This window comes from Anas acuta, chromosome 1 (assembly GCF_963932015.1).
Source record: "Anas acuta chromosome 1, bAnaAcu1.1, whole genome shotgun sequence".
NCBI lineage: Eukaryota > Metazoa > Chordata > Aves > Anseriformes > Anatidae > Anas > Anas acuta.
In genome coordinates, this window is record NC_088979.1 from 179,851,520 (window position 1) to 179,870,137 (window position 18,618).

Sequence of the window (18,618 nt, forward strand, 5' to 3'; positions counted from 1 at the left end):
GAAAAGATGCTCAGAAGTCACTTTAACGGTTTGTAGAAAATGACAGTAAGGAAAGGGAAAAAGGAAACAGAGAATTATTAAAGTGATATTGACGAAGATGAGACCTGGCCAGGGGCAATATCTCTGTGTTAATTCCTTTGTAAATCAATTCAAACTCTTGTTTTCTATACATCTTTGTAGCCTTCAAGGTTATTTTAAGGACTAAACTAAACATTTTGAAGGGGACAGAAGAGAAAACTAGAAAGGGGAGAAGACAAAAGAGACAAACTTTGAGAGAAGAATAATGATATCTTTTGTTTCCTGCAAATTAATCAAGCAACACTATCTAAGCAGTAGAAATATAACAATTTTTGTCATCTTTGGTTTGTTCAGCCACTGCCTTTTTGAGAAGTTTATAAATGAATAAAATAGCTAGGGGAACCTCACCTAGGTTATATCTATAATACTAAACTCAAATATATGAACTATGTATGAAAATAACGTTGGGGCACAGAATCACTGTCAGGCCTAAATTATTCTCCCACAAACTAAAACCAACATTTGCACAGAAGTAAACAGTGAAAGCTATGGAAATGTGCATGAAAATATCATCTAGAGAAAAATCCAGAATTACAATAATCATAAATTTACATATTAAATAAAAAGAATGGATTAATTTGGTTTAAGGAACATCTGTTAGCTCTGGTGCAAAATTCTCAGCCATTTCTTGCCTGATGTAAAATTCTGTGGATTTGATTTTTTTCATGTCTATGCAGATTTGCAGTTCCTAAAGTTGCTTTGGAATTTGCAATTGAATGAACTCAAAATTAAGCTTACTTCTTTTAAATGTAAATTACTGAATGACAGTAGGAGTCTGGGCAAGTGCAACTCTAGCCTGACTTATGCAGAGCAGATTGAGAAATGATAGCATATTGCTCACAAATGTTTGTAAACTATGAATTTTTATTAGGTGAAGAAAAAAGTACTAGACTAGGAGGGGTAACAACAGTGTAAGGCAAGGAATAAATTTACATTTCAGCCATACACACGCTGATAGGCTGTGCATTCCATTCTGTGGAAATGACTTCTTTTGAATTTTGCTATTATATAAGGGATATGTGGAAGCTGCATCCACTCAGGATCATCAGTCTAGCAGGGCTGGCAAAAATTCTTTGTAATTTTCTTCTGCAAGGTAGCAGCTCCTCGTTTTCTTTTCTTTGATATCTTACTGCAAACACACACATCTGGTACACTGTTAACTGTATAGACCATGTTGAAAGTGAGATCATTTTGGAAGCTTTTGTGAGAAGCAGTTGGAAAGTGTCTGTATTATTGAAAAAGTAATTATAGGATTGCTTCTAATTAGATTACACAGCTCTCTGAGGAAAAGCAAAGATGTTGTGGTTCGATATTTTGGCCCCATACACTGCCATGCAACCATGTTTAGAAAAAATAAATTTCAGCAGGGTGAATAAGACATGTCTCAGAAAGAATTAATGTAGAGAAATGTGGATTAATCTTCACTAAAGCTGGGTTTTCAATTGGAAGATGTGACTCAGAACTTCAAAGCCCCGTAAAAGAGGCTTATTATTTAATTCAAAAATGAACACTGAAATAGTAGGCTTTTATTTTGTAATGAAAAGGTTTTAATGAAAAAATGGGTATATATATTTTTTTTAGCTTTTCAATATTGTTAGTATAGTGTTCTTTAACTGATGCTAACTCTCTTGATATTCTATAATTCATTTGTGCGGATTGCAGTGGTATTTAATGAGAAATGCAGTGCTGATCATTTTGGTTTTATCCTCTTTTGTTACAACATACAAGGCAGAAATTCTCAATGATCAATCGCTGCCAATTTTGTAGAATTAGTTTGGCAGTTTCTGCAACCTGAATGCCTGATATTATCTGGAAATAATCCCACCGAAAACAGAAGTAGGATATAAGCATTACTAAAGTGGTTGTCTTTTCTTTTCTTTTTTTTTTTTTTTTTTTGAACATAACTGCTCCCCTTGAATCAAATAAAATGATAACGGTTAGCAGGCATAGTCAATTACCATATCATTCTTTGGTAGATTAGCATACCCTGACCTTGGAAAAAAAACAATGGAGTATTTATGGAGTTATGTGATAAAAATGAAAGTCTTACAATGAGATTCTGGAATTTCCAAGATTTAGACATTTATAAGTCTTTCTCCATGAGCTATCCTTTTAAAGACTGGGGATATCTGAACTGGCATCTTCAGTGTTAAAAACAGTCAGTTCATCAATCACTGATATAGTGGGTCACATTGTCCTGCTGTCCTGTTCTGTACCAGTATTTGTAACAGTTCCATAAGTAAATGGAAAGTCAAATACACTGATCACCACAATAATGATTTTTCCTAATATAGGAAAGTGTTTTTGTATTACATAGATACCCATTGAAAGCTGCTTGGGAATCAGAATAAACTGATTAGGAAAATAACCATGGATATTTAGAAATATCTGAATACAATGGAAATAGAAGTCCTATTTCCAAAAGTAGGATATATATATAAATTTATTATATATATATATATGATGGATTTTCAAATCAAGAGAACTCATCAGTTACTTCTGTTTTCTTGATAAAGTAAAAATCATAGGACAACTCCTGAGTCTAGGCTTAAGTAACAGACAGAAAATGGTAGTGAATACTCTGCAAAAACAATATTGACCTCATCATAATAAAAGTGAAAATTCCACAGAACTTTCCATATATAGAATTCCATAGAACTTTCCATACATACAGAATTCTGAAAAATATCCCATAGGGACAAACTTTACCCTTTAGATCTCATAATTTTCAAAAACAAGTGTTGGTTTATGATGAAGTTTAGAAGAACATGAGTTTTATTTAAACACCCCAAATGTGATTAGAGGATTTCACAGAATCACAGAATGGCTGAGGTTGGAAGGTACCTCTGAAGATCATGTAGTCCAACCCTCTTTCTGAACATGATCACCTAGAGCACCTTGCTCAGGATAGTATCCAGACAGGTTCCGAATATCTCCACAGAATGAGACTCCACAACCTCTTTGGGCAACCTGTTCCAGTGTTCTGTCACCCTCACAGTAAAGAAGTGCCCTCTCATATTCAGCTGGAACCTCCTGTGCTTCAGTTTGTGCCTGTTGCCTCTTGTCCTGTCACTGGGCACAACTGAAAAGAGTCTGGCTTCATGCTCTCCACACCATCCCCTCAGATAGATATTTATACACATCGTTCAGGTCTCCTCTCAGTCTTCTCTTTGCCAGGCCAAACAGGTCCAGCTCTCTCAGCCTGTCCTCATACAAAAGGTGCTCCAGTCCTCTGATCATCTTTGTAGCCCTCCTCTGAACATGCTCCTGTAGTTCTATGTCCCTCTTATACTGGGGAGCCCAGAACTGGACACAGTAGTTAAGATGTGGCCTCCCCAGGGCTGAGCAGAGGGGAAGGATCACCTCCCTTGACCTGCTGGCAACACTCTTTCTTCTTGGCCTTCCTGTCCACAAAGGCACATTGCTTACATATTACATTACATATTACATTACATATTGCTTACATTATAGTTACATATATTCAGGGTCAGCCTGCTGTCCACTAGGACTCCCAGGTCCTTCTCTGCAGTGCTGCTTTCCAGCAGATCAGCCCCCAGCTTGTAGTGGTGCTTGGAGTTATCCCTCTGTAGGTGCAGGACTCTGTACTTGTGACTTCCATCACCTTACATGTCACTGAAGTCCATTTGTGAACATTTGTAGCTGTTTATTTCTATTTTGATCAGAACAGTTTTGAGATATAACCCATAGAGTCACTTTAGTGAATAGAGCCAACACTTGTTTCTGGAATTGCTAGATATAACAAGATATTAGTAGAAAGCTGGGGAAGACTGGCTGATTGTTTCTAACCAACTGTGATTTTATGCCATTAATTTATCATTGAGTTTTTACTAGTTTTTGATACCTAGAAATTATGAATGTCTACTTACAGCTTAGGCACTTTTTATTGTTGTTTACAGCTAAATCAAGTTCATAATTACATATATGCATTCATTAAGCTGTTCTTTGGGTTAAGACAAGAAAAATAAGTGTCTGAATACAATAATTTCAAAAAGGAATAGACTGAGCCTGAAGTGACTGGTGTGATGGCTGAAGCCCCCCCAAAACCATTTTTCTCTCTCTCAAGAAGGAATGAAACAAAGAACTGAGAAGAAAGTAAGTCTCAGCTACTGGTGTTATCTTTAAAAACAGAATTGAGAAGTTGAAGGAACTCATAGGGGAACACAAAGAAGTTTTCTGAGTAAAGATGTAGCTTAAGCAGAAATACACACATTAGTTATTTTGTCCGTCTCACTCCTTTCTTCTATCTGAGACAGGTACTGGTCTTCTCTCACAGTCCTGTTGATCAAATTCATACTTGTAAAATTCCAGGAAGGGAATATCTTGTGAAAACCACACCTTCTCCTGAAACCAGGGCTATATTCACCTTTAAAAAATAAATGCAGCTAATTATATGAAAAACAAAGGCTATATCTGTACTAGGAAACAATATGAGACTTACTGACACGGGACAATATTTTTTATTTTTTATATATTTTTTATATATATTTTGGCTCCCAAACTATGTCTGGGAATTGCTTAGGAAAGTATAAGTTGTTACATATAGATATATATATATATATACATATGTATATACATATATACATACATATACATATATACATACATATGTATATACATATATACATGTATATATATATACATATATATGTGTGTAATATATATATATATATATACATATATATATATACATATATATGTGTGTAATATATATAAATGACACTTTTCTAATAAGTTAACAATACATATGAGTGTATTCCAGTTGTGTTTAAGTCTTCCAGTCACTGGTTAGTTTGCTGGTAAAGGCATTACTAGAACATGAACAGACTAATAATTACAAATGGATTGGCTGTTTCAGTAAGTAAATAAGACTGAAACAGTTATATATGTATTCATGATGATTCATGATTCATGATTCACTGCCAACCCAAACCCCCAAATAAATAGATAGAAAGAAAGAAAGAAAGAAAGAAAGAAAGAAAGAAAGAAAGAAAGAAAGAAAGAAAGAAAACATTTTTTACTCTTGCCCTCAAGATTTTGAAGGCAAAATCTTGAAAAAATTGTCTTATGACTAATATATTTCTATGGTAGATATACTAGAAAGCTGATGTTAGTAGATGACTTTAGAAAACGGGAGTACAAAATTCAGCGTCTGTTTAGGGAGTCACATTTTATGAAAACCATCAGGTGATGTATAGTAAGAAGCCAAAATGTTATGCTGAAAAACATAATAGATTTGTAATAGTATTAAGCATACTAAGATATAAATAGTTCCTTTTTAAATGTGTGGAAAAAGAACAGAAGAACATGACTAGAAGACCTACAGAACATTGGAATGAACTCAGCTGACAAGCTTAATCTTAATGAGCAGAAAATTCCAAAAAACAGGAATAAGCTATTTATGAAAGAAAGAAATATAGCAAAATGTTTAGATCACTTTAGTTATGACTGTAGTACTCTGCTAAACTGCTCTGCTTCCATAGTTCCTCTAAATGAGACTTAGAATCACAGCCCTCTTTCATATCTGTACCATAGTCCTACTGGCTGCCTCTGGAACATTCCACTCAACCCCACCCAGTACCCCATGCTGGAGTGTCCCTCCAGAACTCTCACGTGACAAAGCCACCCTTCTTTGGTCTGCCTAGCCTCTCTGCACCAGTTGTGTCCCTTCTACAAGACATGATGGATCCTTCTTTCTTTGGTTTTTCACTTTCCTTTTTTTACTTCCTCATGCACTGTGACCACAACTGGAGAGATCAGGAATGCACTAGTTACTTTTGCTCACAGAGAGAATGCAAAGATTGCACTTCATGAAGGTTATTTATATTCTTATATCATTAACAATTTCACATGCTTATTTTCTCAACATTCAGTAGCTAATATAAAAGCTGTCAGTAATCAACTTTGTACTGTGTGACCACTGCTATAATTTAACTAGATCCTTTCTACTAGAAAAGCTGTTTTGTTAAATGATGAAAATTATTGCAGCAGGGTTAAACTCTACCCACTGAAGGGTTCTATGGAGGAAGTGAAGTTTGAAAAAGAATAGCTCTAGAACATACCTTTATAACGTGAAATACAAATTTATTTTCATCTTTACTATAAATCTCTAAAGGTAGTTATTCTGCGTTGCATAATGGCCTCTGACTTCTTAGGCAATACTTTTTAATAGTTGTTCAGAGTATCTGGGTTTGCAAATCTGAAAGGTGCAACTCCTGTCATGAAAAGCTTTATCTTTTGTAACATAGAAATGTTTCTGTAAAGTTAATAACAACTCACAAATCAATGCCAAATGCATAGTCTAGGCTTCTCCCTCTTCACAGTTTGTAGGTTTGAAGACTGTAATTAAACCATGAACTTTCTTTTAGTCTCCCAGTAGAGCATCTTGTATTTTGCTCTACAGTTTCAGCACAATTACCATTTCTGCTGGCCTGCCAATATCACCCTGTCCCTCAGGAAATGGTCTGTGTACAAAGGCATAGCCTTCAAAGAACAGACGAGATCTGGAAACATCACCACAACCACTGCTCAATATTGCTCCAGAGTCCTACAGAATACTAATACTGGTTCAGTAGCATAATGAATAATTAAACTGAGCTGGCATTGTTTCAAATACTTTTTCCAATGTTTTCAAATTACAGATAAGTATTTCAGAAGTACAAATCTTTGAAGGACCCGTATCAAAATGAATGTTAGTTGAAAACAGCATACTAAAAATATGACATCAGAAAAGATTCCCAGGTTTACAGGATGGAGTTAATCTGCATATGTTGTTAGACTGTATAAGTATTTTAGTTTTTTATAGTAAGAAGGTTATGTTTTATCTTGTTGCTTGGCAACACTATTTTTAGATATTCAGGTAATGTTTATATTTGCAAAGTAATCTCAGAAATATGGCTGCTGAGTCCTTTCTAAATAGATATTTTTTCATGATTCTGAAATACAAAACAATGTAATGGCCATTTTACAAAGAATTTAAAATAATAAGTAGAATAAGGAAGGGAAGGGAAGGGAAGGGAAGGGAAGGGAAGGGAAGGGAAGGGAAGGGAAGGGAAGGGAAGGGAAGGGAAGGGAAGGGAAGGGAAGGGAAGGGAAGGGAAGGGAAGGGAAGGGAAGGGAAGGGAAGGGAAGGGAAGGGAAGGGAAGGGAAGGGAAGGGAAGGGAAGGGAAGGGAAGGGAAGGGAAGGGAAGGGAAGGGAAGGGAAGGGAAGACACAATCCAAAGCAATTATATAAATCTTGGGGCATAATTATAAATACATTATTATGTATTTTATACATGTCACAATACTCATACATAAAATACTCACACTTAAAATTCTTAAACATGGTGTCTATATGTTTTTCTAATATTTATGAAATATTTGTACTCAAAAGTATTCCAGGACAACAGGAGCACAAGATAAAAGGAGGGTCTTGTACATCATGATCTTGAGAATTACCCTGTTGGTATCATGACTTATAGGTTTGCCCCGTTTATACTAGTATTTGTTTTAACTCAATATATATTCCAGAACTCTGAAGACGGTTCAAGTGGAGGTCTTACTAATCCTTAGCATAGAGAAGAGTATTTTTCCTGTTGCCTAAGGTGAAATGATAAATTGAACCAAAAAGTAATATAACATTTGAATAATAAATATGGTACAACAAGGACTGTATATCAAGAAAGGTGAAAACTAAACTCCAGAACCAGATAAAATGCATTTTCCTTGCAATATATATATATATATATATATATGCAATATATATATATACATGCAATATATATACATGCAATATATATATATACATATATATATAATATATATGCTATATATATATATATAAACATATTTAAGTGTGGCCTTTTCCTTAGAATAACACAAATCTTTATAGTGGAATCAACAAGAATAAGAATATGACAGCAGAGTGATAATAGACCTACAGAGCTATGTCTTAATAACTATATTAAGACTCAATAAGACATATACGCTCTAGAATTAGAAAACAGTGGCAGTAGTTTTCAAGTTACAACACCTACAACAACAGAAAAATCTCATCTTTATTTTTGACTTTGATTTAAAGAATTCCCCTTGACTATTTAAAAGGTAGCATAGCAACATTTGCAATTAGAATTCTAATTATATCACTATGAGAGAAAGAAAATGTGAAAGCTTCTTGGTCAGAATCTCTCCCTTCAATAACAATGAGCATTTATATGCATCAGGAGTGGTATAATTTATATGTTAGAGAAAGATTATTAGATGGCCGTCAAGGCACAGTCAAGTTATGGGACTGAACAAACAGTTCTCAGAGCTATTCCAATTGATGTCATTTCATCTGTTCCTACAGAGGGAAATTTACAGTCACATTGCAGTGCAGTCATATTCCTTGTTTGCCTTGTCATTTTCTCCACACTGAGGAAAAATAGAGACCTAATTCTAGGTAGGTCTGTCCTGCATGTGAAGGAAACTTATGACACATGTAAATATAAGTCAAAGACTTCAGCTTTAATTAGTAGGAAAGTGATGGCAGTTTTAGGTTTTGACACCCAGAACAGTAGTGAGTAGTGTCACATGTCACTGATACATTTTAACATTCTCCTACCTGACCCTTTTCAATTACTATGGCTGCAGTCTTCTTCAAACCAGATGGGCAATCTTTGGGAGAGCTGGTGATAAAGAGGTGTATGTGATCATTAAATATCAGTCTTGACCCTACTATAATCTGTCACGTACGGTTGCCATAGCAGACATGGGATCCTGTGCTGCTATGATTTCACTCTGGCCAAAGTTGCTAAATTAAAGCTAGCTCTGTTTTAAAATTGGGATAATATATAGAGATGTAACATAGATCTACCTTACAACATTTCTAAATGTTCAGAGGCACACACAAAAGCAGTGGTGAGAGATCTAGCAAAGCTGAGGATCTGACCCAGGCATGCTTTTCTCTTTCATTCTTTAGACTCTAATATTTCCATATTTCTTATTGAGGAAAACATTTACAAATGGAGTTTAATTCAGATAGAAAATGAACAAGAACCTTTCAAACCAAAAAACACTGTTTCCAAGGAGTCAGAATACCATACCTACCTATGAGTTTTCTAGGTGGCTGCTACCTCTTCTACTGAAGTTGCTGGGAGTCCAAAAGAAAATACGATTTTAATATTCATGAACTTATGATAGCCTTGCAATGTTTCTAGAATATCCCTACTCTTTTTTATATTTTTTTTCTCCCCAAATATTGATTGAAAAATAGATTAAAAAAATAAAATAAATGTTTAGCTAACAGACTCCAGTAATAGTCTGGAGTGATCATTTTCCAGGTACAGCTGATAAATGCTTCTATCCCCCTAGTGTGGTACCTTTGGAGAGTTGGAAAATAGGAAGGATTTTTACATTTACCTTGTTTTGTAAGCATATATAGATGTGTCCTGGTTTCAGCTAGGATATAGTTCATTTTCTTCCTAGTAGTTGGTATGGTGTTGTGTTTTGGACTTACAGTGAAAATTATGTTAATAACGTGGATATTTTAGTTGTTGCTGAGCAGCGCTTACACACAGTCAGGACAGCTGACCCAAACTAGCCAAAGGGATATTCCATACCATATGACAGCATGCTGAACAAGAAAATGGTGGTGGAGGATGCTTGGCTGGGGGGGGTGTTGCTGTTCAGGGTCAGTCAGGTGTATAATTGAATTATACATCACTTACTTCGCATAGTTTTTCATAATAGTTATTGTTATTATTAACAATAGTATCCCTTCCTTTTCTGTCTTATTAAACTGTCTTTATCTCAACCAGTAAGTCATAACTTTTTTTTTTTTTTTTTTTTTTTTTTTAAAATTCTCTCCTTCATTGAACTGCAGGGGTTGGGAAGGGAACGTATGGCTGTGTGGTGGTTTAACTGAGCTGCCACCAAAACGAGGTGGGACATTGAAAGCTTACCTAGGTATAAGTCATGTTCCACTTTTCTAAGTAAAAATAAAATCAAAACTACCATTTTCTCAATCAAAACAATGTAGTAAAGAAATTATAAAGAATAAACAAAGTTATTAATTTGTCTGTGACTTGATTGATCAACCACTATAAAAAGCTAAAGCTCAAATGGTATTATTTACAGATAATCATTTATGTAATAGCCAGCAACAAACATTGAAGAATTGTTAAGGTGCATGTATCACACATGTTTAAGGAATAAATTGTGTGAAAATCTCTCGGCCTAATTGCAGTATTCATAATCTATGCTGTATGCACAATGATAAAATTTATTCTAAAATAAGGTAAGGCAGAATATTTGAGCAGCATGCTATGTGACTTATGTTCATGTGATGAAGTGAATTGGACTAATTTTGTTAGGATTTCCTCACTGTGGTGACATTACTTAGACTTTTGATTAACTATGGTTTTATGTATCAAAATAGTTGGAAGTCTGTAAATAGAAATAGAAATAAAATAAGATAGAATATGCTTCCATTTATCTTGTGCCTGAGCGCTTTATTTAAGTCCTTAGTGTTAGATTCTGCTGAATAAATTCAGACACTCGTAGTTGGTAAGAGCACTTACAGACAACAGAGGGAATCCATGAAATATGTATGTACAGACGTGCTCTCCAGATCCACTTTACTTAGACCTATTCAGTAGTGGTGGTGATCTTTTTATTATTTTATTTTATTTTATTTTATTTTATTTTATTTTATTTTATTTTATTTTATTTTATTTTATTTTATTTTATTTTATTTTATTTTATTTTATTTTATTTTATTTTATTTTATTTTATTTTATTTTATTTTTATTTTATACAGGCTAGACAATCTGTTTAGGAGAATCAGGGTATGATTCTGTTAACTAAACACTTAGTGACATTTAAAATTCCTTAGAACACCTAAGACATCTGCATCGAGCTGAAACATATGAAATTGGATGTACAGGAGAGCAAACTCTGGAGCAGCTTACAGAGGCCAGGTGACATACTCCTCAAAGAATGACAGACACAGGATTCCTCAGTTCAAGCAAGGGTCCTTTCCCAGCTGATTAGGTTATGAGTCCCTTCTCAGATGTGGAATCTCTGTTTTCTGTATATCTGAAATAAGAGTATTAATTTCCTTCCCTGTAAAACTGTTTTACTGTACATCCAGGTACATAGTATGTATATCCAGGTACACAATAAATGTGGGATCATCTGGAACACAAGCAATAGGAGAGTACTACACTGGTGTGCATGGAGGAGACACTGGAATACAGGTATGTGTCCCTGACCTCATTTTATTTATCAATATCAATGAGTTTAAAGGATTCCACAAGCAAGATAGATTAAAGAAAACTGCATGTTTACTTTGGCTTTGGAATTAACGGAAATGTCATTCATCCTTTAAAAAGTTATGCTCATTAAATACTTACATGTTCTGTTAAATCTGGGTAGTAGAAGTTAATAAACACGTATCTTGCACATAATCCAATTAATTTATAGTTCTCAGGTTCAATATATAACAATTGTATCCAGTGTCTACAGGTCAATCATGTTATTAAATTGTTATTGAAGAATACAAGGAGGAAAACATACTATGGAAGTTTCTAACAGTTTGAATAATTTTCAGCTTATTTATTTATCAACAGAGTAAAAATATAGATGTTCTACAATGGTCAAAAATATAAAATATTGTAAATCTCTGTCATATAACTTATTTTTTTCTTTGGTGCAAGTAAATTTTGTCCATACTTTACTGGCTGATCATCTCTTACTTATATTTACTCTGTTTAATGGTCTTCAGTGGAACAGTCTGCACACAAAGATGAATTCTTACTCTGGCTAAAACTTGACAAATTCATTTGGGAAGGTTTTGATAGAGCTAGTCATTGAATAAGCAGTATTTTTGGAAAGAAGCAGGGTTTACAGTAGTCACTAAAGTCATAGGTCTAAAGAGATTAATTAAAATCCTCTACTGGAAAGTTTAAAGTTCTTGTTAGCACAATATCTGACCTTTGTCTTGGACTTATTAGACTAATGAGTGGTTTTTGTTGTTGTTGTTGTTGTTGTTGTTGTTTTGTTTTTGTTTTTGTTTTTTTGAGCATGTTTACTCTCTTCTTGCAAAGAGGTAAAAAATTGTTTGATTAGAAGTCATTTTTCATGATGAATTTAATCCAGTAATTTAAGCAAGCTAAGGTTTAACAGTATCTAGCCACTGTACTACGTTTATGCTGTGTCTTTTATTGCAAAGATTTTTATTTTTTTTTTTGTATTAAATAGCAGTAAACTGTTCATTTACAATCTGTAGATACAATTGTGCTACTCTGCCACAGTGTTTTATGAATAACAGTTTGGAAGAATCCAGCACATTTTAGTCAGTTTCAATTAATTGCAAATAATAGGGAAGCTTTTTTATACATATTTTTTTTTTTTCTTTTGGGTCATATGACACACTTGGGTCAGTTTTCAAGCAAAGGATTCTTTTAATTAGTGTTACTCTAGAATCTGGTACTTCAGATCGGAATTAATGAAGCCTGGTTCCCTCTGGTAACTATATTTTTCAGTGTCCAAGATGTTGAGAGATCCTTCAATGTCTTTTCTCAAGGTATTAATTGAAAGTATTTGGGCCAAATTTCAAGTAATTTTCTGTATCAAGATGTGTAAGTCTGTGTAAAAAAATAAAAAAATAATAAAGAAAAATTGGCCAGCCAGCCATTTTTACTAAATTTGTAGATATTTGATAACCTTGAAACCTCTGCTTTTCTGCAAAGGATTTGCTTAAAGAAAATAATATTTCAAAATTATTCAGGACAGACACACAGACTGACACAGACACAAACACACAGGAAACTGTGTAACTACCCTTGTTACAGTGTATTTTACTTCTTTTGAATCCTGAACAGAAATCCTGACAGAAAATGCATATCAAGCACCTGCAGAGGAAAGATGAACAAAAACATTGATTTGAGATAAAACACCAGCAGGAAAAAAGAGATTGCTAGTTATTACTCAGGAAGCACCTCTCTGTCAAATTTGGATAGTTCATTTAATGAGAAAGGATGATCAATCATACTATTGTGGTGGTGTTTTTTTTGTTGTTTGTTTGTTTGCTTGCTTTTTCCAGACTATCCAGCTCTACCTGTTACACAGATGATAATGTGTGGTTGAGTATATTTCTGCCTCAATGACATAACAGCTTATTTTGGCTTCCTGCCCTTATTGTACAACGAAAAGAGAAATCTGTGTCCGCAGACTATCTTTTACGTCAATGAAGAAAAAGTTTTACAATTGAGTATAGCTGTTTCTCCCCTTCCCCTCCACCAGAGGTTAAAGAAGGCAAAAAGATTTTGATGAGTTGTTGCTTAATACCATCATTATTCTGGTCAGGTCAACATTCAACCTTCATTAAAACATACTGTTTTCAAAGCATGGATCTTTTGCCATTTTCATTTTTTATTCTGAACTGCACAGGAAAGTTTAGCAGAGAACAAATAACCTGCCTTTGAAGTGCTGTTTTTGGTGATGTTCCTGAATTGGTACAGTATAAGTTGACAAAGGTCTGTTAGATCATCAGGTCACCCTTTTGAATCACCAGTGTATTTCTCTGAAATAAAGGATCTACTTTATTCTGAAACTTTAAGTTCTCTTTGAAGACACTACTCTGAAAGCATATTGGTTAGGAAGCCTCATCTGAGAGCAACAATTATTATGAGTCTGTTCATATTCTTAGTGGAAGGAATCCATCTAGTTAAAACAGCAAGAAATTTTTTCCTATTCTGTTTAATAAGATGAGGGGGCCACTCAAACAGTAAAGTTCATCTACACAAAGGAGTGAGGAGTAATTTCAAAGAAGTTGAAGTGCTCATCAACTTGTTAACATGACCTACAACATGGGTCACAGGGAAATATAAAAGCACTTTACACTGATTTTCACCCAGCAGTGACATATCCTCTGACTAAAAACTTTGGTCTAAGTTTGAAAATTCCCTAGGCAGAAAGCTTGTGACTTTAGCTGATAGCTAGGCATAGATTTCTGTATTACGGTATCTTTTGGCATTCACAATCTAATACAAAATTCCAAGATGTGTTTGATAAGCACAAACAATAATGAAAAATGCTTTTCAACTTCCTTTTCTTTCTGATGGTTCTCATTCTCTTTTGTGATCTCTTTCCCTAGTATTCACAGTGTTTGCTTTCTTGGCTATTTTGGTAACATCTATGCAACATTGATAAAAACAAAGAAGTCCAGGTGGATGTAGCGTTTCCTTTGAAAAATTCTGTGTTATGGACTAAACTCTGTTTAGGACACCAGTAGGTAATATTATTTATTCCCAGGTTTTTGGTCCATTTCAGTGATTCCACTCTATTTTTATAATTTTTGGAGTCCTGGAGTGGGAGGCACAGATGAGTGTGCTTTGCTATAGCACATTTAGTTGAAATAAGTTTTGTTGATTCTCTGGATTTTTTCAATTTATTCTGGAAATCTGAATGTTATAATTAAAATGTTTTGTCTACAGCTATTCTATTCAAAATATTTGCAAAAATTGATTACAAGTATTTCTTAACATAGCTTGTATTTGTCCAGTTAGAAGAATTAACCAATATGTCCCCCCCCTTACAATACCCTTTATTTAAGCATTTAGTTTTAAGGTTTGTCTTGTTACTAAGAGTCTGAACTACCATAGGAACAAAAGTATGTGGGAGCCATTTCTACTCTTGAGTGATAACAACTGCATATTTATTTATATAACAAATATAGGACCCCTGTGATCTCTTCTGCAGAGTCTGGGGTTCTGTACCAGTCTGCTAAGTTGTGAGAATTAACAGCACATTCTTAATCAGCAGAAAAAGAAAGACATACAAAAAAAGATAGGGGTGACAACTGAATATACACTAATATTGAAGGTTTACATTAGGTGATGAGGTAAAAAGGTTCAGATAACATTACCATAACTCTGGAAAGAACATCAGCTTTTATTTCAACATTGTGTACACAAAGTATGACCTGTGATGTCTTAGAGAGGTTCATCTGCTAATAACAGTTTTTATGTCATACAAATCTTACATTTTATGGCTCTTGCTCTCATTCTGTGTTTTTCCATTCACAGTTAAAAAAAAGTGTACTCAAGTTTAAACACATAAATATGATTTAGAGAAAAAGATATTCCAGTAAATTAGTGAAGCCTACTGACTTAAAGTTAATTTTCTGTAGTATACAATTTCCATGATGGCATCTAATTGTTTCTTTAATGACCTTAGAGTTTTTGCCTTAACAATCTTGCCTCGGAGGCTTGCTCTGCACTATTTTTTTTTTATTTTTTTTCCCACACAGAGTTATAATTTCTTGATATCTGTTTAAACCTTATTTTTCTTTATATTGCATTTAACATGTTCAGTAGTCATATTAGGTAGAAAAAAAGCATAATAACTAAGGATTACACAATTCCCAATTCTTGCAAAGAGCATTGATAATATTGTATTCATTTGTATTATCCAGTCTAAAAATAAAGATTTATGGTGTCTTTATTTGGAGCTTATCCCACATGCTTGGATTAGTTTTTATTATTTCCCTCCCCACAGAGTGAGTTATATACAATAATTGTATTTCAATTAACAAGAAAAAAATAGCAAAAGGAAAATAACAATTAAAACAAACATAAGAATTCATTTATCCTCCCTCCCCCCCAAAAAGAAATTCTATACAACCCAGGTACTTCATGAACTTCTGCATTTGTTGTATGCTGAAGAGTATGGGAGGATAGTTCTTGTAGTTCACTTGTGTTCAGTTTCTGTTAATACCCTGATAGATAGATCTATGTCTATCTATTTAAACAGAGAGTACATTACTACTGTCAACCTTCAACTTCAATTTACAGAAGCCAGTCCTTTCTTGGTACATTCACATTAAAGGTGTAACATGCCAGAGCTTTTTGCATTTACCAGTGATTCGCAGACTTGGAGTGATATAACCTTGTATAACTTGTGCACTTTGTTGGGATGACCAGATTTGGCTTAAACTATCACAGTTAGAAAAAAAATAAATTGTGGTCTCTGAAGCTAAGATATTAAAAATATTAGATGTTGTATCTATATATATCAACCTTACACCTTCTTTCTGTTTTCTTTTGCCAGGCTGAGACATACCTAGACATTCTAGAGACATACCGAGAAGAAAAATGTTGTCTGAACGTCCCAAGGATAGTCGAAGCTTTGGAAAGCTACCATAACTCACCTGGAGGTGAAGAAAGGGACAATCAACAAGTGGGAAAGCACATCTTCCCAAATACATCTTCACAAATACTTAAGAAACCAACCTTAGAAGCTCAAGTGCATTCAGGTAAGGCTGACTTTGAAGAATGTTCTTATTTATTTTTAATAATTACTAATTTTTAGGGCTGGGAAGGAAGCTTAGAATCCATGTAAGTAACTTCACTGAAAACAGACAAGGTGAAGGAAGTACTCAAACTCCCCAAACTCTGCAGCATGAAACCTGTGGGAATATTTTCCAGGAATTTTCATAATCCAAAAGCTTTAAATTGGTTCAATCCCCAAAAGTTAGTTAGCATAAACTCAGGTTGCATCACTGAATTTGAAGTAGTAGGATAGACTTGCACCATTGCAGAGCCTCAGTCACGGATTAAATTGGCATTGCCTCTAACTCTATGGAAGAATGAAGTAGAAAAGCATACCTTCCTACTTTGTCAGCTACTTGCAGACCTAGAGAGAGACAAAAAAAAGTTGTCAATTAAAAAATAATGTCATTTTAAGGCATTTCACCAAGCATATAATATTTGGTAGTAACCAGACAACAAATGAAAGGGAAGAGGAAAGAATAGAAGGAATTTGCATATCCCTAACAGGGCTGGGGACCACGGCATCCTCCCACTCTCGTTGCCACTCATAACTATCCTGCCTCATGACAGATCTCTGGGTGACACTCTTTAGGATTTGTTTAACCCTAGACAAAGTCTCAGGCACAGTCTAGGGACATACTGAGAAGAACGATCTTGTCTTAGTGTCCCAAGGATAGTTGAAGCTTTGGAAAGCTACCATAACTCACCTGGAGGAGAGGAAAGGGACAATCAACAAGTGAGAAAATACATCTTCCCCTGACCCTACCTCAGAAACTATTAACAATGACACCTTTCACACTTTTTCCTCAGGGTGCCCATCTATGGAGGGGTCAGCAGTAGATGGCCAACAATTAATTTCTTTCTTTCAAGTTATATCCTTGAAACTGTAACTTCTAGTAGTTTAAAGTCTTTTCACTTGTGTATTGCAAAAAGAGCATTTCTTTTACGAACAGCACATTCTCACAACTAACACTTTGCAGAAGTAATGAGAACACCACAGTACCTACCCAAATCTCTTTCTTCTTACCACAAAGCAAGGTCTGAATTCACAGTAAGGCACATTATCCATACAGCCTCTTGTTCAATCATCACAAATACTTAAAAACATTCTTCAAAGTCAGCCTTACCTGCATTCACTTGAGATTCTAAGGTTGGTTTTCTATTTAATTATTTTTAATAATTACTAATTTTTAGGGCTGGGAAGGAAGCTTAGAATCCATGTAAGTAACTTCACTGAAAACAGACAAGGTGAAGGAAGTACTCAAACTCCCCAAACTCCACAATGTGAAACAACTGTAGAACCCAGGAACACGTACCTGCCAGCTTCTGAACTTGAGTCACTGTCAAACTACTTCCCAGTGAAGTAGCACCACCAGGGTTTTACTGTACCAAGAAGGCACCACCAACATAACTAGCTAGCTCATAGAGTCTCTAAAACTATTTCACAGAGATGGTAGATAACATGAATAAAAAGCAGCCTATTGGGGAACCATTTCACTATGACAGTAGAAAAACACCCCAAGCAACCTGAGCCTCAAACTCCTCTGGGGAGATAATTCCTCCTATAACACCTCATGCTTCCTATATAGCAAAGGTCAAATGATCCCCACCTGGCAGATTTCAATTCACAAGGGTGGAGCCAAGGGACCTTGTGGAATAGGCTCATCTACCTGGCTTCAATGTTTTAAGGTCAATTGCTCTTTATCACTAAGAGAAATAATCTGACAAGGGGCTTAGTGGTTAGAGTTGACCTAATAAATTAACAACAAAAGGTGCGTAAGGGTCATATTTCTGTTAGTCATTCTGTGAGGAAAATTAGTACAGAGTCTGTTAAAATAAGATAAATAAACATAAATAAAAGAAATAAATAAAAGAAAAAAGAAAATGACCTTAAAGGCAAAATTGCTGTCATAGATTTTCATCTGTCTAGTCATGACAGATAAAGAATATAGCAATCAGAATGACTTTTCTTGACATCAGTGTTATTTAAATTTGCTTTTCTGAGGTCTCTTCTTTCTGCAGGACACTTCACAATCTAGTGCCATGACCTCTGACTACAGTATATACTTTGGCTGCATATAAACTATCACGTATAAATTCCAGGATCTGGATCCTCACTCCCTGTTCAGGTCAAGGTCCGGGCTGAAAGTTTTGGCTTTAATTTGGTTTCATGACTACATTGCTGTTGTTGTGGTTTCCACCGGCCGGCAGCTAAGCACCACACAG

General features: G+C 34.7%; 1 long non-coding RNA gene across 1 annotated transcript; it reads right to left on the bottom strand.

The window, feature by feature from the left end:
* Window positions 1-14,993: 14,993 nt before the first annotated feature.
* Window positions 14,994-17,926, bottom strand: LOC137850310 (uncharacterized). The gene is made up of 3 exons (XR_011092460.1): window positions 17,709-17,926; window positions 16,729-16,756; window positions 14,994-16,271 (listed from the first exon to the last, which is right to left on the bottom strand). It is a non-coding gene; the product is annotated as an uncharacterized lncRNA (long non-coding RNA).
* Between the last annotated feature and the right edge of the window lie 692 nt (window positions 17,927-18,618).